The sequence below is a fragment of the Macaca nemestrina genome, chromosome 7 (genome assembly GCF_043159975.1).
Source record: "Macaca nemestrina isolate mMacNem1 chromosome 7, mMacNem.hap1, whole genome shotgun sequence".
Classification (NCBI taxonomy): domain Eukaryota; kingdom Metazoa; phylum Chordata; class Mammalia; order Primates; family Cercopithecidae; genus Macaca; species Macaca nemestrina.
The window spans coordinates 104,744,178-104,771,149 of NC_092131.1; the positions used below are offsets into that span (position 1 = coordinate 104,744,178).

The following is a 26,972-nucleotide window of genomic DNA, read 5'->3' on the forward strand; positions in this document are numbered from 1 at the left end:
ACTATGTATTTTAAATGATTACCAAACAAGTTTTCTTCAGTGGTTTGTTTAAAAAGGCATAATTCCTGTGATTCTTTTTTGAACCCTTTCTATAACTTCACTTGATTTTTACCCAATACAAGAGAATTTAAACTAATTTTCTACCTTCTTTGGAGTATTATCCAGATAGAGCATGACTTAATGTTTTCCTGCTTTGTTTTACTTTCTGCTGCATTTTGGGGATAGCAAAACCCATCCTACTTAAAGCTCAACCCCCTGTCTCACTCCTCACCCATGAAACAGGACCCATGTCAGATCCTTTCCTTTTCTCTCATTCCATTCTTCTCAGGTTGTAGTCCAGTTTTAAAATCTTGGCTCCATATCACCATGGGCAGGTTGAGCTAACTAACTTGTCAGAAGAGTTTTTTTCTGTATCTGTGCAATTTAGAGTCATGACTATATCGCAACCAAAGCCTTAGTTTGCAGAATGATTGTTATGACCAAATGAGATTCTGCATATCAGCTGCCCATTCCCTTGATGAGTACTGGGCATGCACTCCACAAATGTGGCCTTTATTGCCATATAACAAATTAACAAACTTAGTGGAGAAAATAAGGTGTGATTATTATTTTCAATTTCTCTAAGTCAGAGTCTAGGCATGACTTATCTGGGGACTCTATATCAGAATCTAAGAACCTACAATTGAGGTGTCAACCAGGGCTGCAGCCTCATGTAAGGCTCAGCTAGGAAACTATCCACTCCCAATTGATGTGTCTGCTGGCAAAATTCAGTTCTTCAAGGACTGGTTGGATTGAAGGCCTTAGTTTCTAGATGGCTGCTGGCTAGCAGCTGCCCTCAATTTAATGCCCCTTGGGTCTCTCCAGATGGCAACTTGCCTTACTAAAACCATCAAACGAGAGAGTCAATTGAGAGAATCTACTTGAAATACAAATGTTACCGTCTTCGGTTACAATCACTGAAGTGGTATACTATCACCTTTGCTATATTTTATTACATAACAGCAAGTCACTAGACTAGATCATACTCAAGGGGAGGGAATTACACAAAGCAAATATATCAAGAAGGTGGAAATTCTTATGAGGTCATCACAGAAGCTGCCTACCACAATCCCCAATCCTATGTGTTCCTAAGACATCATAGAAGTTCAATCTACTATATATACATAGCTCAATGTGTTACACATCTAGTTCACTTACACAGACCATACAAAGTATAAGAAAGGAAATATATAAAATACAAAAATAGGCAAAATGTGTGTGTATGTGTGTGTGTGTGTGTGTGTGTGTGTGGCTTCTACATGTTTAGTCAATATATTGGGTTTTTAGTATATAAGGAGTTATGAAATATGTCTTCCTCTCATGAAAGAATGCACAGTTCAGGTGTTTATATTAGGTTTTCCATTAAGTCTCTTTTAAAAAGGAGCAGAAATATTAAGAATGTGGGCTTTACAAACACGCTTAATGGTTCTTTCTGTGTAATTTAATAATCAGATGTTGGGAACCCAGGAGGAAAAAACAAAAAGAAACCTAGCAAGCCAATGAATCATAAAATCATAGACTCTAAGCCTAGAAGACACAGTCTATCAAGTGATCCATCAATATCTATTGTGCTTTTTTCTGTTTTCAAAGCCTATCCTAGTTGCCAAAGTCCAAAGTCTAAAGGGGAAAAAAGCCACAATTGAAAAGGAGCTTGATAAACTGAAGCTGAGAATTAATTTAGTCTTCAATTATTTTGACATGTAAACAAATGTTGAAGCAGTCTCCTTAGGGCCAGGGAAATTTGAAAGGATACTTCAGGGAGAGAGATGGAAAAAATGAAAACACAAAAGTGAAAGGATGCAGGGAAGAGAGGGCACTGCAGGAGGCCGCCAGGACCTGGTGGCTGTAATTAGGGAAGTTGACCATGCATTTGGTTATCTCTGAGACACAATGTATGGAAATAAGAGACCAGCATGCACAGTTAGACTCTAGAGTGCCATGGGACCAGGAAATATGATTAGACCACATACAAATCATTTAAGTTCAGAAGAAGGTTAGTGGATGAGGGACTAGATTTATTTAAAGATGCATAATTGAACAAATACAGATCAAAACAACAGGAAAGGAAAAAAATGCTATTTAAGTCTCTTTTTTTTTCCTTTCTTATTTTTTGTTTTTAACTGTAGCATTATAGAGATGGTTAAGATTCTAGAAAAATAAGTTTTATAATGGATATTTTCTGTGATGGTCTCTTAAGCAAATTTTAAAGCAAATATACATTGGAGTATTAAAAGGGAGCAAAACAAAATCTATGAGTTTTGTCATTGTTTTTAATGGTGATGAACTCAAAGTTTTCTCATTTTGGTTTAAATAAAAATTTTTAAAGTGTAAGCAATAGCATTGCTATTGAATTGTAAATGATTCTTATCAGTCAAAACCATGCTTTAGGCTTTCAGGTAAAAGACGGCAAACAGATCTAGTGTGTTTATATTTTGTTCATTCCAAAGCCTATTGAAATGACAGAGAATATGTAATAACAAAATAAATCAAAGCCAGCAATTCTACTCCTAGGTATATGCTAGGTACATGCTTTGAGACAAGGTCTTGCTCTGTTGCCCAGGCTGGAGTACAGTGGCACCTTCCTGGCTCACTACAGCTTTGACCTCCCGGGTTCAGGTGATCCTCCCACCTCATGAGAACAAATAAAGCATGGTTACATGCAAGAACATGGGTGAATCTCCAAACACAGATTAAAGAAGCAATGCACAAAGCGTACTTTGAGCTATGCAAAGAGACATGAGCATCCCCAAAATGCTCAGGATACTGTAGAATCCTGCTTACATAAAGTGCAAAACAGGCAAATTTAATACGGTGCTAGAGGTCAGGATAGTTGACTTCCTTGGGAGGGGGGCTTAGTATCTGGAAAGGTGCGGGGGGTGGATTTCTGGAATTCCTGGCAAGAATCTGCTGCTTGATCTGGGAGACAGTTACACAAGAATACTCTTTAAAAATTAATCAAGTTATAGCCTCACAATATGTTCACCTTTCTGTATGTATAGACTTCAATAAAAAGTTGGATATATGAACAAATGAGTAAATGAATAAAAACTCCATAGCAGGGCTAGGAGGCTGGGAGGGGTGTCATCAGCCCACATGATCATTATGGGGTTTGTGAAAAATGCAAAGCCAATGGGAACAGGGTAAATAGTGATAAAATACAATGAAGAAGCTGAGAAAATTGCAAACTCATCCAGGTAAAGAAGAGTATCTCTAAAAAGTGATTTTTTCCATTAGTGTTTTGAATAATTTCAGAATGATAGGCAGTGGTGTCATAAAATTAGAACCCAGAGGCTGGGGAAAATGTACTCCTGTTGCAAAGACTGATCAATGCAGATTCTTATTTACAAATATGAAAAGACGACTAAAAATTCTCAAACATTTGAGGCAATCCACCCTTGTGAGAAAAAGCATCAAACCAAACATAGAACATTCAAATCCAGGAGGAAAAATTGTTAAAATTAAAAACTGAAATCTTAATGTAACAGACAATAATTAATATATCAGAGACATTGGTGGCAAAATGCTGCCTCTCAGGTCAGGTGAATTTTCTACCAGTGTATTTTCAAATATTTTCTTTTTTCTCCTCTGTGCCTTCCTTCTGGAAATAACCTTCAGAGCTTTTTGAACTTTTGACACATTTGTATGTCTCCTAAAAGGCTTTCACCTCAGAAGTTTCACTGGCGTAAAATTGTATCTATTTGATTGAGAGCTGTGGGCTCTGTAACTTGGACACGTTGGTTAACTTCTATGTGCCTTAGTACCCTTATGTTTGTTTGTTTATTTATTTATTTATTTTTGAGACGGGGCCTCACTCTGTCACTCACCCTGGAGTACAGTAGTGCCAACCTGGCTCTCTACAGCCTTGATCTCCCATACTCAGGTGATCCTCAGACCTCAGCCTCCTAATAGTTGGGATTACAGGCATGCACCACCATGCTTGTCTAGTTTTCAAATTTTTTGTAGGGATGGAGTCTCTCTATGTTGCCCAGGCTGGTCTCAAACTCCTGGGCTCAAGCGATCTTCCCACCTTGACCTCCCAAAATTCTGGGATTACAGGTGTGAGCCACTGTGCCCAGTCTAGTACCCTTATTTCAAAAGCACAATTTACTATCTACCACATAGGATTAGAGTATGGATTAAAGGAAATAATGTAACATGGTCTCTATCATCGTGCCTGGCCAAAGAAACATAAAGCCAGCTCAGTACCAACATAGCTCTATGCTTGGTAAACACCAGGTTTTAAAAAATAGTTCATTATAGCCTCATATTTTACTGTATGGTTCAAATATTTTACTTCACCCTACAGTATCTGTTTCTTTCGACCATTATAAGGTTGAGAAATAAAATGAAATTAAATCTTACGTATACTTTATGTTCTAAAATCAGCTTGTAAGATGACTAATTGGAACGTTTAAATTTACCCTTGGAAAGCCTTTTACTGCCTTATAAAATATAGAAGGGTATGTTTGATTTTTAAATACAACTTTGAATGCAACATTTCTTTAAGCATTTTTTTCCCTCTGATCCTCATTGAATTCTTCAAGCCCTTTTATGATAAAGAAGCAAACTGATCTACTTGCCTAGAAATAAATGTATCACTTTTTCACTGTCTGGGAAATTTGTAAAATCATTAACCTATTTTCCATGACCACCAACCATTGCAGAATTGCCTCTTTCCATGGCTTGAGGGACAGTGGTATGCTGGAGAGTCTTTTAGTTATTTCCTCTTTTTTCTCTCTCTCTTTTCTAACTATTCATAATTGAATAGCTACCCAGTTGGCATCTAACACTATGGACAGTCCATGGCCTGCTGTGTCCATCTGACCCCATTCTGGGTCATAGAGAGAGCACAGGCCAGGATATATATACAGATATTCCCTTGCTGTTTAGGCTTTTCAAAGTTGTTCAAGTGAAATTCTGTGCTCTAATTTCTGAGGGCCATCTCAATTCTAAGGCTGGGCTATCCATAAGCATTCCAATCTACTGCTTTGAATTTGAAAGACACATTTCCCACCAAAACTCACTTCCTGGTTACTTTCTTTCCTGCGAGAAGGTTCCTCATTCGGTGGTCTCCATGGGACTGAAGTTGAGTTCTTCTTCAGAACCTGTGTCATAGAATGAATGTAATGTCTAATGAAGCGTCGTGACGCCGAATGAAAATGTCACATCGCGGTTTGGCAGGATGGGAAAGGGTCCCCTGTAGAACTCAGATTTGGATGAATATCTCTAATTCCTCTTATCCCTACCCCTCGAGAGGAGTCCTGGTTTCTGCCAAGAGCTCTCAGTAAAGAAGGGTCTGAAGAGCTATCCTTGCAAAGCAGGCCGGTGCTAATAAAATGACAAAAAGCATACTAAGAAGGGGATCTGACATTTGAAGTGGAGATTCATTGAAATCTGGCTTCAGGCAAAGGAAACTGTTAGATTTAGATAGATTTGCTTCTTTCCCTGCCCTTGGAGTGAGCTTTTATTGAAGAACAACATACATAAAGAAAAGTTCACATAGCACAAATCGTAAGTGTGAAACTCACTGAACTTCAACCAACGGAGCATACTCATATAACCAACCACGTGAGAAAGACAACACCAACCCCGCCCCTCAGAAACCTCCCTCAGACTCCCTGCCAGTGACTACCTCACCCACAACTGCTTTCATATTTGTGACAGCAGAAATAACAGGTATATTTGCTTTTGAAACTTTGTTCAACTGCCTATTCATAATACAGCCTAGGAAAACTGGGTTAACTTGTTGGTTTCCATATCAGCCGTGTGGGAGATATTAATTCTTATATTATTGCCTATCACAGTGTCTGGTGTGTAGCTGGTATTCAATAGAAGTTTCGAATATAGGGCTAAAAGGAAAACAAGAGTTGATGTAGAAAATACCTTAGGAATAAACTGGTGTTCCAAGGAGAAAAGTAAGGATCCGGCTGCTTAGGACAGTATGTATTAAGTGAACTGTCTCTGATCAGTCACAAATTTAATTTGTAGCAGTTTATTATACTTTCCTTTTGTATTACTGTTAGAGGACAATATTGATACTCTGAAACTATTTATGTCAAATATTATATCACCTTTGCTTTTTATTTTAGGATAATAAAGGAGAAATGACAAATATTGGTCATAAATGGGAAGTGTTGATTCCAGTTAGATTGAGGACCTCTGCTTTATTCAAATTTCTCTTCCACACACTCACCACACTTGAGACATTTTGGAGATGCTCACGTCTCTTTGCATAGCTCAAGTCATTCCTGCCATTTAAAACAGTCACCCACAAGGAAACTATGACTTGATAATGATAGCTTTGAAAAACCAAGCTAGGAACTGAAGTTATCTTTTAGTATGCACCAGATAGCCATTGTGTCATATTTAGCAGTTTAGGCATTTTTGATATTGAGTAGGCTTAGCATTAGGCATGGAGATGAAAATAATTACAAAAAAAAAAAAAAATCCAGACTTCCTTGCAATCCTGGTTGGCAAGAAACACTCAGACTCAGGGAAACAGCAGCCCTGAACCCATGGCCATCTGTCCATTTATGGCAGTGCACCCTGATGAAGGAGGCGACACTTAAGCTAAATGCAGTGCCAATACCTAGCCAATAAGACTGCAATTAGGAAGGGATTCTGGTTCCAGCGAATAGCTGGTCACTGAGAAATAATTTTAGTAATGTATCTAGTACTGTGTTCAGTGCAATAGATCAAACTATGTGGCTTACTAGAGATGGAGCGTGCAATTCTAAAGATTTCAAGTTAAATGGGAATGTATTTTTTCATTAACTAAACATTTGCTAAGTATCTTATACAGTTCGGATGTTTCCCTCCAAACCTCATGTTGAAATGTAATCCCCAATGTTGGAGCTGAGGCTTGGTGGGAGGCGTTTTTGTCATGGGGGCAGATTCCTCATGAATGGCTTGGTGTCCTCCCGGCAGTAATGAGTGAGCTCTCGCTCTGAGAGCACATGAGATCTGGTGGTTTAAAAGAGTGTGCCATGTGCTCCATCCCCTTGTTCACTCTTGCCATGTGACACGCCTTCTCCTACTACCCCTTCTGCCATGAGTAGAGGTTCCTTGAGGCTTCACCAGAAGCCAAGCAGAGGCCAGCACCATGCTTCCTGTACAGCCTGTAGAACTAGGAGCCAATTAAACCTCTTTTCCTTATAAACTGTCCGGCCTCAGGTATTCCTTTACAGCAGCACAAAAGCAGACCAACAGTATCTACTATGTACCTGGTATAGGGAAGATACAGAGAAAGACAAAGTTGACAGCCTTAGTCTATCCCCAGCTAATACAACCTTTTCAGGAAAAGCTTGATTCCAAGTCCTTGGAAGAAGTAAAGCTGAGGTTGAGATTTTGGGCATCCTTGGTGATTACTGAGGGAATTTCTATTGACCAGAATGTGTGAGGAAACCATACACAGTGCTGTGGCCTAAAGGCAGAGAGAACTGACACAAGTGCTCATAGGCAGGCATCCCTGTCCCTCTCTACCTGTGTATAACAGACAGTATTCACATCCAGGCTCAAATCCTAATTCCTCCTCAGAGCCCTCCCTGGTCCCTCAGTCAAGTCATTCTCCTTTCTCTGAAATTATCTAATTGTCTAGATCATCCTTATGGATTTTATCCTGCATTGCTTTGGTTTGTAATGACATGTAGGTATCTTATTACGCTATCTTTAATGTGAACTCCTGCAGAGCGAGCGGCATTTGTTATAACACTGTTTACTCCCTCACAACACAGCACCTGCCATTGTTCTCTACCCATGACAGGTGTTTTGTAAGTATTTGTATGTTGATTAATCTGAAGCACCAACGCTTGGATTTGTCTGTTTTACATTCTGACCTAGTCCTTTCTGAATACTTAGACTTGATTTTTCAGCCTACCAACCAGTTATCTCTGGGTACCAAAAATCATAATTATACACCAAGATCCAGGTATCTGGCTCTCCAATATATGCTCTCTATGACTTTGAAAAATTCTTAATTTTGTATACAACATATATTGCATCATATATTAGAATACATAAAATCACAAAATATGTGATATTGTATGCAATTATATACATTAGAAATAGTAATAACATAATATAAATATATGCACATGTACACACATATGTGTACACATATAGTATATTATATATGACATATGAATATTTTAATGCATACATATATGTAAATAGGTATGTATGAAGTTTTGTAAATGTACAAACACACAATATTTTCTTTTGTACTTTCTGCTTTCACTCGATCTCTCATATTTTGGTTTCCTAAGCAATTTGCAAACCAAAACAAAAATAACTAAACATAAAACTGAAATGAATAAAAAGTACTTAAAGGGCCTGAAGAACTTCACTTTTGGGAAAATTATGGAAATGGGCAAATGTATGTAAGCAGTTCAGATGCTGAGTGAATTTTAGAGACATATGGTTGACAGTTTTATGCAAGGAAAAATGAGTTGGTATTCTGTGCCATCACACTAAGAATGCGCAGAGCTTCATTTCAACAAACAAACAAATGAACAAAAAATAAGAAGAAAAAGACTTTTGTATCATTTAGCCAGAGAAAATTCAGATCCAGTATTAAGGACTGATCATGGGAGAAGATAGCAAGAATGCTAGACACTCTACTTCTTTCTCTTTTTTGTCTATTATAAAAAACTACATTGCAGCTCTCAGGATCAGAGAGCCTAGGTACTCTTTTAAAATGTAATGCTAACAGTAACAAAAGAATAAATTACATAATCCTACCCCTCCTTCACTATTACCAATAACAGAATCCTCTTGTATCCACAGCCAGGGTGGAGATTTCTATCCTAAGAAACACACCCTAGAATCATAGCCAGGTAAAGCATTCATGCTATTCTAAAGTGAGGCCCCAGACAGCCTGTAAACCTCCCGCTTCTGAGTTTCCGTATGCCAAGGACTCTCCCTCCCTGTCCTTGCTCCTGGTGACCTTGAACCACCTTCAGAGGTAGACCTTGTTTGATGTTCCTGGCCTCCAATCTAACTCCCTGAGACTCTTCAAACATGTGCAGGTATTTTACCTCTCTGTACCTCAGTTTCTCCATATAAAATGGTGGTAATAATAGTATCTACCTGTTGAAGCTGTAAAATGGGTACATATTTATAAAACTCTTAGAAGAGTGCCTGGCAGATAGTAAGTGCTATAAAAGTATTTGTTGTCAGTATGGATATTCTCCATTTGTCCAGAATCCAAACCTTTCTTTTTTTTTTTTTTTTTTTGAGATGGAATCTCGCTCCATTGCCCAGGCTGGAGTGCAGTGGCATGATCTCGGCTCACTGCAACCTCTGCCCCCTGGGTTCAAGCAGTTCTCCTATCTTAGCCTCTCTTCCAGGTAGCTGGGACTACAGGCACCTACAACCACACCCAGCTAATTTTTGTATTTTTAGTAGAGACAGGGTTTCACCTTGTTGGTCAGGCTGGTCTCGAACTCCTGACCTCAGGTGATCCACCTGCCTCAGCCTCCCAAAGTGCTGGGATTACAGGAGTGAGCCACGGTGCCCGGCCCCAAACTTTTCTTACTTGACCAAGCCCCTATCCTCTCTCATCTGGAGTTACACAAGAGCCCTCTAACCATTAGTTTGCTTGTAATTTTGCTCTCTTATACTCTATCTTCCACAAATAAGCCAGAGGATCCTATTAAAAAATAAGTCATGCTCTCCGAGTTTTATCTGCTTCAGAATAAAACTCCAAAGTTCTAGCCATGGCCCCCAAGACCCTGGAATGAAGCATCTGATTATTTAGAACTTGTCTGGTCAGACATGCTGCTGTGTTTTTGACTTTGTAGAACCCCACTTACACTGTTACTTGCCATCCCTTCACCATTCTGACCAACTTATTTTTGCAACAGGGCCTTTGCACTTGCCAATTCCATTGCCTGGAGAGTGCTTCCTGCATGTGTCCATATAGCTCATTTTCTCACTTCCTTCTGATGCCTGCCTAAATGTCATTTTGATCAGATAGAACATTCTTAAACATATTCTTTAAAATAGTAGCTACCAATCTCTATCTTGTTCCATTTTTATTCAAAACATTGTCATATGTCATATTATTTATTTACTTAGTTTTAAAAAATATAATAAAAACTTTATCACTATTCTTACTTTAATCATTGCTACATACTTCTCAGATGCTAGCAGAACACCCAGCACGAAGTGGGCAATTAATAAACAAATTTAATGTTGGCCTAATTTTAGAAAACATTTTAATCATTTCCCATCTTAGCAGATTAAAAGGGGGAATCCTTATTATCTCTTAAAGAGAAGGGGAAAAAAGCAGTTGAAAAAATTTAGCAATTATTTAATAATAATAATAATAAAACACTTATACACAGACTAGAAGGAAACGCTACTAACCTAATGAAGATGATCTACCAAAAATCCATCAGACTTTACAGTAAAAGCTTAGAAGCAATGATTTAAAAATCATAAATGAGGGCTGGGTGTGGTGGCTCATGCCTGTAATCCCAGCACTTTGGGAGGCTAAGTTAAGAGGATAACTTGAGGTCCAAAGCTGGAGACCAGCCCAGGCAACATAGTGAAACCCTATCTCTATAAGAAATAAAAACTAGACTTGGTGGCAAACACGTGTAGTCCCAGCTACGTGAGAGGCTGAAGCAGGAGGATCATTTGAAGCAGGAGGATCAAAGCTGCAGTTAGCTATGTTCACACCATTGCACTCCAGCGTGGGCAATAGAGCAAGACTCTGATCTTAAAAATAAAAGGGAGGGAGGAAGGAAATCAGAGACAAATAAGTATATTGGCAATCACCATTTTCACTCAATATTTTATTCAAAGTCCTAGCCATTAAAGTAAGAAAAATAAAATGAATAAATACTTGTAATAAATGGGACAAAAAAATACCCTGTCAATTCTGGGATGATATTAATATTCATGTAAAAGAAGCATGGGAATCCATAATCAAACTACTAAAATTAATCATCGAAATGTATCACTTGATTTCTAAACATAAGACCAAAATTTGAAATAAAGTGAGTTCTTATACACTAGCAATACACAGTTACAAAGTATAATTTGAACATACTATTTGCATTGCCAAAATATTAAGAACTGAATAACTTTGAGATAAATCTGACAACAGAAATACAAAGAGAAGGTGATAAATCCTTATGTAATAGCATTAAGAAAGGTAAAAGCAAATTGTTTTTTAATAGGTCTCCACACAATTATAAAAATATACTTCTCAAATCTATAAAATGTAATATCATTGCAGTGTACCTCAAAATGATATGAATAGGTATTTTAAAGAATAGAAACAGGAATCAACAACAGGCAAGACATTTACCAATTAAACCTTGGTGTATATTTACCAACAGAACCACAAAGGGATCCACCAAACTGAGATCAACATCTACTGGCAGATGGTAAGTACTGAATTGTATACATACGGAACAACCAGTAAGCGTATTCATTTGTGTGAATGTAATTTGCTACAACTAGTTTGGAAAAGAAGTTGGCATTGTCTTACAAAGCTGAAGGGTAGGTTGTATTTTTGTTGTTGGCCTGCAGGTTTACTTTCTCTTTGTCTAGTCCCAGGGTAGTCACATGCAGGGTATTTTATCCAGCAATCCCCCCCTCAGGAATGTACAGTCAGGAAACTAACATACTCACTGGGAGACATGCAGAAGAAGGTTCCTCTTGAAAAAGTTTGTAATGGCAAAAAAGTGGTAAGCAAACCAAATATGCTTTGATAGGAAATTGGATGATTTTAATCTGTAATGTTCACAGAAATGAATGGCACAGATTGGTGAAAATAAACCACAGTGTCACATATTATGACAGATGGATTTTAAAAACGTTATTGAGTGGGAAAAACAAATTTTAATAGGATATATATATAGTAGGATACCAGCAACATAAGGCCAGAAACATATAAATATTTGTAATATATTTCTTATTAAAATATACATAATGTGTGTTAAAATATAGGGTGGTCCAAGAATCTGAAAAAATTAAGAGTGATTATCATTGTCAGGAATGTGTGGTACCGTAGTTATGAATAAAGGAGAGGAAACACGATTATATCATTGGATGCAGAGAAAACATTTGATAAATTCCAACACCTATTAATGATAGAAACTATTAACAAAATAGTAAAAGAAATGGAAAGGAAACTTTCTCAACCTGATAAAACTATTTACAAACAACCAAATTTCACCACTTTTGTTTAATAATGTAAAAGGAGGACTTGACCAGTGCAGTAAGTCGAGCAAATAAATGAAAGGCATACGATTTGGAAATAAACTCTTATTTGTAGTTGATAAATCATGAATATAGAAAATTCTAAAACATCTACCTAAAAGGTTTTTAGAAGTTTTTAGAACTACTAGATACACTTATGTATGCAAAACAATATACAAAAATCAATTGTCTTTTTATATACTAACAATAACAATTGTAAATTTAATGCAGTAACACCGTTGACAATGAGGTCAACAAAACAGAAAACACTTAAATGTAAATTTAACAAAATAGGTACAAGATTTGGACACTGCAAATTACCAAGCATTAATAAAATAAATTAAACACAAATAAATGAAGAGATGTACAATGTTCATCTATTGAACATTAATATTATTAAGGTATCTGTTCTCTCAAACTGATCTATAGATTCGACACAAGCCCAGTCTCAAACGCAGCAGACATACTACTCCTCTACATCTTCCTCCCCTTTTTCCTCCTCCTCGTTCTTCTTTTTGCTATTGTTATTATTACTATCATTTTTGTAGAAATGGATAAGCTGATTCTAAGATGTATATGACATGAAAAGGCTATATAACGACTACAACAAGTGTGAAAAAGAAGTTGAAAGACTATCTGACTTCAAAATGTATTATAAAGTAGTCAAGAAAGTACAGTAGTGTGTGTGTATATGTGTGTGTAGATATATATGTATATAGTTATAACAAGCTGGGAGTCCAGAAATAGATACCCACATATCAATTGTTTTTATAAATTTTACCTAGACAACAGAATAAATAAACGTTTTTTTATTTGATTCTTTACAGATGGTACTCTAACAATTGATATCCCGGCCGGGTGCGGTGGCTCACGCCTGTGATCCTAGCACTTTGGGAGGCCGAAGCGGGTGGATCACCTGAGGTCAGGGTTTCGAGACGAGCCTGGCCAACATGGTGAAACCCCTTCTCTACTAAAAATACAAAAATTAGCTGGGTGTGGTGGTGGTTGCCTATAATCCCAGATACTTGGGAGTCTGAGACAGGAGAATGGCTTGAAACCGGGGGACAGAGGTTGCAGTGAGCCAGGATCCTGCCAGTTCACTCCTGCCTGGGCAAAAGAGGGAAACTCTGTCTCAAAAAAAAAAAAAAAAAAAAAAAAAAAAAAAAAAAATTGATATCCATATGAAAAAAAGATAAACTTTGACAATTCACATTGCATACAAAAGTGAACTCAAAATGGAACATGGGACTAAATACAAAAGCTAAAACTATAAAACTCTTAGAAATAAATACGGAAATATTTATAGTTTAGATACAACAGCAACAATATAAACCATAAAAGAAAATGTTAATAAGTTGGACTTCATTACATTAAAATCATTTTTCCTTTGAATACCACCACTGGGACAATGAGAAGGTAAGTCACAGAGTGGAAGAAAATATTGGCACAACACTTATCTGATAAAAAAAAAAACTGGAACAAAAAATTTTTACAAATCCTAAATGAGAACACAAACAATGCAAAATGGGTAAAATCTTGAATTGACACATCACCAAAGAAGTTTTAAGGATGGCAAATAAGCATATGAAAAGCTGCTTAGCAGCATTAGTCATCAGGGGAAAGCAAATTAAAATCATAATACGATGTCACTGCATACACATTACCATGCTAAAATTAAAAAAGCTGATGATGCCAAATGCTGATGAGATATAAAGCAACTGAAATTCTCATACATTGCTGGTAGGGGCATAAAATGATACAACTATGAGGAAATCATTAGGCAGTTCCTGATTAAGTTAAACATAACCTACCGTATGAACCAGACATTTCATTACCAGATATTTACCCAAAAGGAATGAAAATAGATGCCTGCACAAAGCATTGTACATGAATGTCCATAGAGGTTTTATTCACAATAAGCAAAAACCAGCTATAATCCAAATTCCCATCACTAAGAGAATGGAAAAACACAATGTAGCATATCTACACAATGTAATACTATTTTGCAATAAAATTAGGATACTACTAAAACATGCAACCGCATAGATGGATCTCCATGAATGAATCATTATGCTGAGTAAAAGAAGTCAAAAATAAAAACTTTATGTTTCAATTTATAAATTGAAAAAGCTAGAAAATGCAAACTGACCTATTTTGACAGAAGGCAGATCATCAGTTGTCTGTGACCAGCCAGGAGTGAAGGCAGGGATGGAAGTATTTTGTATATATTGTGGTGGCGGTTTAACTAGTGTTTGTATCTGTCAAAACTCATTGCATTGTGAACTGTAAATGGATTTTTTTTTTTAATGACACCATTAAAATAAAAAAGCAAGCCACTAACTGGGAAAAGTATTGCACCTCTATGTATATGAGAGAGGTCTTGTCTCCCAACTATATGAAGGACATTTTTAACTCAATCATAAAAAGAAAACAGACTGGGTGCGGTGGCTCATGCCTGTAATCCCAGCACTTTGGGAGGCTGAGGTGAGTGGATCATGAGGTCAGGTGTTCAAGACCAGCCTGGCCAAGATGGTGAAACCCCATCTCTACTAAAAATACAAAAATTAGCCAGGTGCAGTGGCAGGCACCTGCAATCCCAGCTACTCGGGAGGCTGAGGCAGGAGAATCGCTCGAACTCTGGTGGCGGAGGTTGTAGTCAGCCGAGATCATGCCACTGCACTCCAGCCTGGGTGACAGAGTGAGACTCCGTCTCAAAAAAAAAAAAAAAAAAAAAAAAAAAAGGAAAAAAAAAGGGAAAAGAAAAAGAAATCAATCTACTTTGAAAAAATTGACAAAATATGTCAATAGACACATTTCCAAGAAGATATATGAATGACCAATAAGTATATAAAAAGATATTGAACATCATTAGTCCTCAATAAATATCTATTTAAATAATAGTAGCTAAAATTAAAACTTTGAACTAAGCCTACCTAATGAATGTGGATTATCTGAAACATCCCTACATTTCTGGTGGGAATGTACATGAGTACTAACACATTAGGAATGTTTTAAAGTTAAACATAGGACTTACCATACAACCCAACAATTTCTCCCGGGGTACTTACCCAAGAGAAATAAAATGATATGCCCATATAAAGCATATGCCTATATTTATGTATAAATATTTTAGGATCCAAATTAATAAGAAACAATTCAATTGTCCAGCAACAGAAGAGTGGGTATGCAAACTGTTGCATACAGTGGAATACTAATCAGAACCCAAAAAGAACTACCTATGTACACAACAACATGGATAAATCTCAAAGCACTATATTGCACAAAACAAGCCAGAGACACCAAGTACTTTTGTATAATGTATGATTATATTTATATAACATTCTAGAACACTCAAGACTAACCTATATTGACAGCTGATACTGGTTGTTTGAGGCTGGGGATTAGGAAAGAGACTACTTGCAAAAGAACGCATGGGAACTTTTTGGAGGTAACAAGCTGTGTTCTCTGTCTTGATTATGGGCATATATACTTGTCAAAAGATATCAAACCATATACTTAAAATGTATGCACTTATTGCACATAATTACATCTGAGTAAAGCTGAGTTTTTAAAAATTCAAAAGAGGGGTTATCATAGTCAGGAAAGACAAAAGAACATCCAGAGACCTTCAGAGGTGTTGTGATATTTCATCACCAGGTAATAATGTAAGTGTTTGGCATAAGGATTTTTGTTTTATTATATTTCAAGCCTTATATACTCATCATATATGTTCTTTGTGCAAATGAAATATTTCATAATAAGAAACAGATTAGCCATGGTCTGGGAGATGACAGTAGCCATGCATATAAGTGACAAAGATTAATATACCAATTATAATAGAAAATCTTGCAAATCAATAAGAAAAAATAAACACTGCAATAAATATTAAGCAAGATATGTTAGTAAGCAATTTGAAGAAGAGGAAATATGAAGATCAATATACATACAAAAAGAAGGTCAACTCAATAGTAATCATGGAAATACTAATTAAAACCATAGTAAGACACCAATTATCACAACCAAAACAAAACAAAAACAAAACAAAAAAAGGTGTGATAATAGTAAATTATGATGAAAAATGGAAATTTAAATGTGTAGAACCACTCTGAAAAGCAAATTCCAGCCAACTAAAAAATGGGCATATTCTGATCTAGACAAACTCTCTCACAGGTTCTCAAGAATATACAGCTGATCCTTGAACAGCATGAAGATCAGGGGTGCCACTTCCCATTTGGTTAAAAATGCTTGTATAACTTTTGACTCCTCAGAAACTTAACTACTCATAGCCTACTGTTGACCTTTGTCCCAAGGCAACTTTCATTTTTCTGGGCCTACAAGCTGGCTTAACAGGGAGATACTTTGGTCATAGGCATTCAAAGAAAAAACTATTTAAATCAAGCAAGGACCATCATTTCAAACTCAAAAAAAGGTGCAACTGTATTAAAAGTTTCAAAAGCATCCTGCATTTCTGTGATGAATAACAATCAAAATCTATGTCAAAGGTTTACACTAGAACTATGTAAAAAACACAAGTCAAGGAGAGAAACCAAGCAGATACACGGACAAAGATCATGACTCATACAATAGTGACAAAGAGCTGAGAAACATATAAAGACATTTCTTATAAGTAATTAATGAAATTCGAATTAAACAAAAATTAGCTTTTCTGTCCATCAAACAGGCAAAGTTTGAAAAACAATGACCATGGTGTTGCACAGACTGCAGTAAGAATGAGACTCTACGATGCAACTAATGAGAACGAAAATTGATAAATTATTTCTGAAAGCACATGATTAAAATATACTAATAAATTTAAAATATTCATACATTCTGTTTAAATAATTAATATTGTGGAATATTCACTAAGGAGATAGTAAGAGATGTGAACAAAAGTACACTTATAAGAATGTCTTTGTAATCCCAGCACTTTAGGAGGCTGAAGTGGGTGTTATCACCTGAGGTCAGGAGTTCGAGACAAGCCTGACCAGTATGGTGAAACTCCATTTCTACTGAAAATACAAAAGTTAGCTAGGCATGGCAGCATGTGCCTGTAGTCCCAGCTACTCAGGAGTCTGAGACAAGAGAATTGCTTGGACCCGGGGCAGTCGTGAGCCGAGATCACACCACTGCACTCCAGCCTGGGCGACAGAGCAAGACTCTGTCTCAAAAAAAAAAAAAAAGAAAAAAAAAAGGGGGTGTTTTTGAAGCACTATTCATAATATTTAGTAGCTAAAGCTTCAATGATCATGAAATTAATTATATTCATATAATCATTGTGGTTTTAAAATAATATATAATTTGAGCTTTTAAAATATTAAGAGACATGAATGAGAACTCCATATTTAATGAAAAAACATGATGCAAGACTCTCTTTAGTATGATATCATTATTGTGTGTGACTGGTGGAATCTATGTTTTTGTCCATTTATGAGACAAATGAAGGAGGCATATTTTCTCAGAAATTTCTCTAATATCTCTGCTGCAGCCCACAACGTAGGAGAGAAGTTTACGATTTCCTCAGAGGAGGAATGGAAGTTACTTTTTAAGTATCATTGACAGAGGATTAGACTTCCCAGGGAAGATGCTTTCACAGAATTCTCTGAGCCGTTTGCCACTCACGAATTCTGCAACCCCTTTGCAGTATGAATCTGACTCTGACATTCATATACACAGCAGCCAATGCTATTTTTTGGAATACTCCCCCAGGTGGCAAAATCTCCCATTCAAATAGAACATTAAATATAGTTTAAAATCACAATAACATAGAAAAAAGCAATCAGCAGGCAGCTCTAACTTCTGGCCACTATCTATAAACAGGTGGTGAAATTCTTGTACCAACCAATTATTCAAAGAATATTGGATAAAATCAATGGCTTAAACTATACTTCTGATTTAAAACTAGGTACTGATTACTGAGTTGAGTTGCTCTAGGAGAGTGAAAAATTCAGGATTGAGGTTAAAATCAAATAAGATGACAAAGGTTTTTTTTTCTTTTAAGAAGCTCCTTCTTAGATTTCAATCCCAACAATTTCTCAGGCCATATTTGGAGATAAGGGCATTAGGGGAGAGGAAGGGAAAAGAAAGTGAGAAATTGCTCTCACCTGTTAAAAAGTCTGTTAATGGATCCCAGTAAAAATCACTTGGTGGATTTCTCTCTGTTGGTATGGGATGGGAGAGGGAAGAAGTGAGATGTGTATGGGATGGGGCCAAGGGGGGTCCTTCACTCTAATATTGTTTCAAGTTCTTCAAGAAAGTGCCTCTACATTGCTTTTAATTATTGGCTCACTTACCTGTGTGTTTTCAAATAATCATGAATATATAACGACTCTTAAATTGTATCATATATTAAATATAGTAAGATAACTGTGATTTTAGGATATTGGGGGAAACAAATTTAAATTATAATTGAGGATAGTTATTGTATTTGAAATAACGTACACCCGTATTTCTGTTTGCATTTTCAATATTGCCCTGTATTTCCCAAATTGTCATAATGGATTTTTCTTAAAGAACGGCTTATTCTTCATGATTTACATTTTAATTGCTCAGATACACACATTTTTAGCATTTTAATACTTTAAGGACAAGTGACCAAAATATATAGAAATAGTTAAGTTTTAATGACAGATTAGATGAAAGCATCACCAAGCATTACAAGTAGGATTTACCTCTTCACACTGTGTCATGCCAACGAATAGGATAAAGGTTTTCTGAAGCCTGTGCCTGCACCAGTTCCAGAATGCTCAGTACAGACATGTTAATGTCTCCTTCAGTTTGAGTGTGAATTTGAAAAGCAAGAACTCATTAAATGATTTCTGTCAGCTTTCTGCCTCAATTCTCCAGCTCTTACGGGTTCCTCCGACTGGGTCCACTGGGCTATGTAAGTTCAGATTTATTTCCAAGAAGAAAATAGGCTGATGACAAGATGTAGTAAGAGGCTCCATATCTTGCCAGTCTGAGAGGCCTTAATATTATTTGTTCTTTTAGATGAACTGCAGTGACCTAGAGCTTATCTCTAAGTTCTTCCCTACTGCCCGGCTCACAACTTGACCCCAGAGGTGCTAATGTGACCTGATTCTGAGGGCTTCAGTAACCACATGTTCACTCCTTCACCCGGCATCCTTTTGTGGGGTTAGGGTTCTGAGCTGGTTTATATTTTGGTCCTACATCAGTTTTCTGAGTCACTCATTTTCTGTTAAGGAGCACTACTTGTTTTACCTTGCTGTAGGGACTGCACGAGTCCTTAAACCCCCAGCTTTGTAAGTCAGGCTCTGCAGCTCATAGACATTTCCCAGAAGCTATTTGTCTAAATCTTCATTGCTAAATTCAGTCTGCCTCCTACTTTTAAAACTTGTGAATATTTATGACCATCACTAATATGTGTGCCCTAACTGAAACTTACAATCGCTTTGTGCTCTCTATCTGGTCAATTCCATTGACCCTATTCCCCTAACTAGGAAGATCTACTTTCATTCTCTGAACGTTACTATATTGTTTTTTAGTCTTGTTGTAAGACTGTATATGGCATTTCAGATATGAAAATTTCAACCTAAGTGTGTGTTGACTTACAGGTAAAGTAAACAGCCAATAGTGGTTTGGTAATAGTCTCTGAATTTGGCTGATGGAATTACTTATAGATGGTTTTAACTGTATTAGAAAAGTTAACATTAGTTCAAAATAATACTGCTTTTATCCAAAAAAAAATTTATAAAGGACTACATGATAGTCTTAGAAACATGATAGCTTAGAAGATAATTTTGATAAAATGTAACATTTCTTTAAATATTTTATTTAAATATCCTTATTTTATTTTAAATATCCTTAGTAATTCAGGAATAGAATGATTATTCTGGGGCCCCAGAATCAACTAAATAAACAAGCTAAAGAGGTATTCCCCTTAAATTTGAAAGTTAAGACATATTTGCTTATTCATTAGTCAATATCGATCTAAAAGTTTTCAAGTAAGCAATAAGAAGATAAAATAACATCAGAAATAATCATACAAAAGTAGGATGCAAATTCATAATCATTTGCAAGAAAATAAAATTTAGTAGACTTAAGTAATTAATTACATACTAAATTCGTAAAACCCAATAATTTTCCTATCATTGTAATAACAAGTCAGAAAAATGTAATGACAAGAAATAAATCTCATCTATAATTTCAATAATGGAAATATAATGCTTAAGAATGAACTTGACAAATATTATATTGGAGTTAAGGAAAATAAACAGCTTTTTTACAGTATATAAAAAGATTTGAATAAAGACATGAATTAATCTCTAATTTTAATGTGCAATGACAATCCAATGATATTTGATGAGTTCTTTTTATCTATAAAAATAAATGTATCAAAATAGCAAAAGAAAAAAGCTTTAATAAAGAAAAAGGAACAATAAGGAACTTACCATACATTACAATGTATTATAAAATTAATAAAGTAGTTTTCTATTAGCTTAGTAGATGGTTAAAACTGCATACAAAATCCAATGCCAAAGTCAAATATATATAAGAATTGCTATGTGTTATGAGTGGCATATGAAAAAAATAAATTTTTATATAAGTGATATTTGATGGAACAACTGAAAATTTATTTGGAGAAAAAAATGGAAAATGTTACCTCATAACTTATAGCAACAGAAATATGAAATCTTTATATAAGATGTAAAATGCAAACACACAGAATATAAAATACCTGAAGAGAACAATGAAAGAAGATGTAACTTTCATTATATTAAAATGTGTCACTTTACGGCAAAACGATGAGTCAAAATTAAAAGGCATCAACAAATTCAGAAAATATAACATGCTGAAAATGTAATATAAGTATCTTTGAAACATACATGAAGACATTTATAAATCACTAAGAAGTAAGACAAACATCTTGAGTGAAGACAACAACAGATCCATACACGATATAAACAAAAAAGTTGTTTTTAAGTTGGTGAATATGCATACATATGAATAAATATATGAACATATCAATCTGTGTTTATGTATAAATTCAACTCTATTTGTAATAAAAAGATACAAATTTTTAAAAACTACAAATTTTGTCTATCAACTTTGAGGTGTTTAAAAGGAGTATAGGAATAATATTGTTGAGATGAGTATTACATCTCACTAGTGCAAGAGAGCTTTAGAATTACATTCCTTTTAAAGACAATTTGGCAGTATGAATCAAAATATTAGACTCAGTAATGCCACATTTAGAAATATATCCTAAGAAAAAGGCATGCAAAATTTAGCAAAACAGTTGTTTATTCTAGCATGTTTATAATAAAATATTTAAAATCGTCCAAATGCCAACAATAAGCTTAGTTAAATAAACTGGGACTTGAGACAGAAACAAACAAATGCAATGCTATTTAGCAATTAGAAATGATTTTGGTAAAGAACATCTAATGACTTGAAAATTTTTTTATGATATATTTCTAAGTTGTAATAAAAAACTTACGAACAATATATGCCCTACCATCCAAAATTACACATGGATACATATTCACATATACATACATATATACTACAGATATATAAGCATATATATTACTAGAATAAATTATAATATCTTAAATAATATTTATTAATACATAAATAAGTAAAATAATAAAAATATAAATGATTTTTCCTATGTGATAGAGCTAAGATTTTTTATCCTATTCATACTTTTATAATTTTAAAACTTTCTGCAATGAATATGTGTAACTAATATAGTAATTTTAAAGTGTATGTTTTTTTGCTTGTTTACTCATTCATTCACATACTCAGCAATCATTACTGAGCAGCTGCAGACAGTTTATTAGGTAGGAAGTTAAACTGCCTCTGCTGTCATGGGGCTTGCAGCCTAATGGGATAGCCAGGCCAAACAATCATGCAGAAACTCCATGATTTCAAACATTTTGGCTCTCTAGGAAAAGAACTGACCAGGTGTTCTTGAGAATTTATAACTGCGATAATATTTAGTTTGAAGACCCAGAGGATGCTTTCCTGCAAAATTGACATTTAAACTGAAAGATACAGGTTGAGTGTGGGACAATTAAGCAAAAATAAGGAAAGAGGTTCTCAGACAGAAGGAGCATCATTTGCAAAAGTCCATTGTGTCAGGAGGGAGCCTGGAAACACTGTGCTTTAGAAACACTGCAAATATTTGCCGATGAGGTTGGAGCATGGAGAGCAATGGGAATTTTTGGAGACAGGGTCTTTAGTTGTAAAATAAGGGAAATACTTTGTATCTGATATGGCTTGACTGTGTCCCTACCCAATTCTCATCTTGAACTGCAGCTCCCATAATTCCCACGTGTCGTGGGAGGGGCCCTGTGGGAGGTAATTGAATCACGGGGATGGGTCTTTCTCGTGCTTTTCTGGTGATAGTGAAAAAGTCTCATGAGATCTGATAGTTTTATAAAGGGGAGTGCCCCTGCACATGCTCTCTTGCCTACCACCATGAAAGATGTGACTTTGCTCTTCCTTCACTTTCTGCCATGTTTGTGACACCTCCCCAGCCATGTGGAACTGTGAGTCAATTAAACCTCAATTCTTTATTAATTACCCAGTCTCTGGTATGTCATTATTAGCGGCTTGAGAACAGACTAATACAGTATCCTTAGAGCAATGGGAAACCACTGTGGGACTTTTTATCTTATTGCTCCTCTCAAAAAAGCTCCAGCAAGTTGGGGGAAGGATTAGTTGGTCCTATCTCCAGAACCTCAGAGCTAATGAGAAATGAATACCAGGAGTCCTCCAAAACCACTTCTTTTAGAGACCTCTTAGCCCCTTCCCTAAAGTCCCTAACACCAAGAAAAAGCTCCAATAATCCCCCTGCAACATTATTCAGCTTTGTATCTCCACTCAGGAGCTTCAAAATAATCACCCAGAAGTGTGGTTTCTCTGCTATCAATTCACTACGTTGTTACCTCTAGCCAACATAGAGTAAATTCCACCATATCCCCAACTAACTTGCTTCAGATTATGTTTTTGATCTGGCCCAGAGTGGAAATCAAAAACTGATAGTCATAATTAGCTAGTATTGCTCACGTCCTCTCTGTTCTGATCACTATTTTTTTACTCGCTGTTATTCCTTTTGATCTTTCTTCTCATCTTTTTTTTGCAGAAAAGTTTATATATATATCCGTGGCACATTACAAACTTTTTAAAGGATTAAATGCTGAGGGTAAGCAGATTTTATAATTCTGCTTTTCAATGAAGAAACATATTCAGAAATGTAAAATGCATTGCTGAAGGACAAATCTGGGGAAGCCTGGTCTCTTAGCACAAAAGAATGCTCCTTTCACCACAGCACCACTTAATAAAAAGTGGTAACTTTTTATTAAGCACAAAGATCCTTTCTCCTTCTGCCTGGAGAGTAGAAGTTGCTAGATTACTATGGCTATGTCTGTGTAACGTAATTTGTACAGTAGTTAGCATAACATTATGCCCTTTCAGGTGCCGAAAATGTGCTTTTGGATGATTGACAGCCAACCTGTGATTTTTTTCTGATCATGCAAGGCCAACCTGACATGAGAAGTCTTGGGAGGAATTCGTTCCCTGAAGAGGAGGTAGGCTGACACTGAGTGACTTGGAAATGACAGGAAGTCAGTTGAAATTGCTGCTATAGTTAAAATGTCCTTTTAAGTAATTCTACATAAAATAGATTTCTCACCATCAAGAAGCTTCAACTGTTGATGGTGTAGCAATTTTAAGTCACAAAAGTAAGTTTAGGTCTCATGAGCATAAAATCATTAGGAACACGATACTATTCACATGTCACCATGCTCTTCATGTAGCAATTTAATGTCATTAGAATTTTAAACAAGGAATAATAACAACTAATAGATACCAAGTGCTAATGAACAGGACCCCTGACCATATCTTTTCATCATTTCATATAATCTTCACAACAAGCTTACAGTATCACAAATACCTACCAATACTACTCTTACACAAATGCCAAAACTGAGGCTTAAAGAGGTTTTGAGATTCACCAAAGGTCACACAACCAGAAGTTGCAAAAATCCAGTTTGTCTGATCCAAATTATTTGTTCTTAACCACCCAGCTATACTGCTTACACCAAGATTATAATAAAAGAAACAGATGATTACTCAAGAAAGTTGATTCTGGGCAAAGGTTATTGAGACTCTGGATTGTCATTGTCAGAAAAAAAAATCAGAAAAATTATTTGTCAGATTGTGAAAAACTAAGTTTTAAGAGAATGAAAATTATCAGACTTGCAATAGATTAGCATACAATGAAAGAGAGAAATAGAGCTTTTGTAAAGCAGAATGGCCACATTAGCATGATCAGTACATTCTCCCCCTATAAGGAAAGGAGAGCAAATAAATATGCAAATATGTGGTGATCATTAAATCAGAAATGCAAGTGAGTTTCAGAAGTCAAACATTTAATGGTATCTGGCCAAAAGCTCGATGCATCAATGTAATATAAAGATAGCCTTGACAATAATGCCCATATGATAAAAGCGCAATGGATAAGATTCCTATTTTCAAATCAGAGGTTATAAATTTAATAATTTCAGTAAATAAAAAAATGCTTTGTTTGAAATACATATCTTTATCTGCAATAGACCATTTATCATCCAAGCCTGGATGAAGTCTATGTCTTGGTCTGGAATGGCACCAAAAGGTGCCACCATTTCCTCAGACCTACTAGAATTTCACCTCTTAGTTGTATGTTGGGCAAATTGCTAGTCCTATTTCAGGAATGCCAAATATTGTATCTGTGAAACTTCTTTCTCCTTCTCTCCTCAGATCAACAATCTATGACAGAATTGGCAACTAGGGCTCACAGAGTGATAATCATCTATTTGGCATGACTTTCTGACATAGTGTGTTAAGATGGATTCTGCGGTCTTATCCAGGGTAAATGGAAAGAGGTTTAATTGACTCACAGTTCAGTATGACTGGGGAAGACTCAGGAAACTTAGAATCATGGCAGAAGGTGAAGGAGAAGCAGATCCCTTCTTCACAAGGCAGCAGGAAGGGGAAATGCCAAGCAAAGTGGGAAGAACCCCTTATAAAACGGTTAGATCTCCAGAGAACTCACTATCATGAGAACATCATGGGAGAAACTGCCTCCATGATTCAACCATTTTCACTTGACACATGGGGATTATGGGGATTATGAGGATTACAATTCAAGATGAGATCTGGGTGGGGACACAAACCCTAACCATATCAATTAGTTAATTCAACTGGCCAAAGAATGAAGAGAGGGAGCTGCAATGTTTCCAGATACCAAATTACCTAAGTTATTTAAGTTATGCAAATAAGAGAAGAAATCATATATTTTACTTAGTAACATACTAGATGCTAGAATAGCAGCCATTCCTCTTTTTTCTTTTATCTTTCTCATAGAGCTCAGTGTTTTGTGTTTTTGACTATTTAATTAAAAAGCACGTCCCCTCTCCCCATATCCACATACTTGGGTTAGTAGGAATAGTATAAACAAGGCAGTATTTAGAACTAATATCAACTGGTAACCTTTATGAATAAGCCATCCCTTACTATAGTATGTTGTTTAGACCATGGTGCTAAGGAAACACACAGTAGATGGCAATTATTGCCTCACCACATGTCACAAAATACAGCTCTTAATGGAAACATACTCACATAAGGGCATAAGAAACATACTTCTCTCATGTTTGAAGATTCCTAGCATCTCTAGGTTTCGTCTACATCCAAGTATTACAGTACAGTTGTCCCAAGTCTGCAAACAGGAAGAGCTAATAGGTGAAGTGAGCCATGCTCATCTCGGATACTTGAAATTCTAATTTGGTTGGAACTGTCCTGAAGTAGAGTCGTCCCTCAATATCCTTGCAGGATTTGTTCCAGAACCCCTGCAGATGCCAAAATTCACGAATGCAAAAGTCTCTTATATAAAATGGTGTACTATTTGCATATCATCTACACACATTCTCCTGTATACTTGAAATTATCTCTAGATTACTTATAATACCTAATGCAGTGGAAGTGATATGCAAATAGTGGTTAAATATATTGAATTTGTTTGTATATTATTTTATTATGTTTTTTCCAAACATTTTAAAACCTCAGTTGGTTGAAACTGAAGATGGAGAACGCATAGATATGGAGGGCCAGTTGTACACTGTTCTGCAGTTCAGATATCTAGGGGAAAGTTTCAGCTGACTTCCATTTGATATGCATATGGAAACTGAATGTGGTAGAAACATGCTGAATTTTGTAAGTTGCTTTGTAATGTTTTCCCTTGCTAGGATAAAGAGAAGAATTAGCTGTCACATATTGCTTTTGCATTATCAAATCAAACCTAGGTACCATGATTGTAGTTTAGAAAACAAACTCTGAAAATAAAGACAATTTGTAATAGGCCTGCATTCAAATCATGGCTCCACCGCTGTGACTTTGAGCACATAGCTTAATGTCGTTGAGCCTGAGTTTCTGCCTTAGTAAAACTGACTGATTAATATAGACTGCAATCAGTTGTTATGAAAATAAATGTGAAGGGAATCATATCTTTAATGCACATAGTGAAGTGCCTCATATACAATTGGCAATCCATAAATAACAACAATAAGCAATAATGACTTTTAAAACTCTTTGAATGGTGCTTGCTCATAGTAAGTACCATATAAGTGTTTGCTACTATTATTAATATTCCTGTATTGAAATTGGGCTTTCTTTCTTTTTCCTGCCTCCCAGTATGTTGGGATCTCATTCAGAGATTG

At 35.9% G+C, this 26,972-nt stretch overlaps 1 protein-coding gene and 1 long non-coding RNA gene across 5 annotated transcripts in view; one reads left to right on the top strand and one right to left on the bottom strand.

The window, feature by feature from the left end:
• Positions 1 to 26,972, bottom strand: part of LOC105488361 (AGBL carboxypeptidase 1) — a 958,121-nt gene that overhangs the window by 15,166 nt on the left and 915,983 nt on the right. The window lies entirely within an intron of this gene.
• LOC105488362 (uncharacterized) lies at positions 5,462 to 26,229 on the top strand. Its single transcript, XR_011626184.1, has 4 exons — positions 5,462 to 5,715; positions 11,388 to 11,435; positions 23,695 to 23,807; positions 25,018 to 26,229. It is a non-coding gene; the product is annotated as an uncharacterized lncRNA (long non-coding RNA).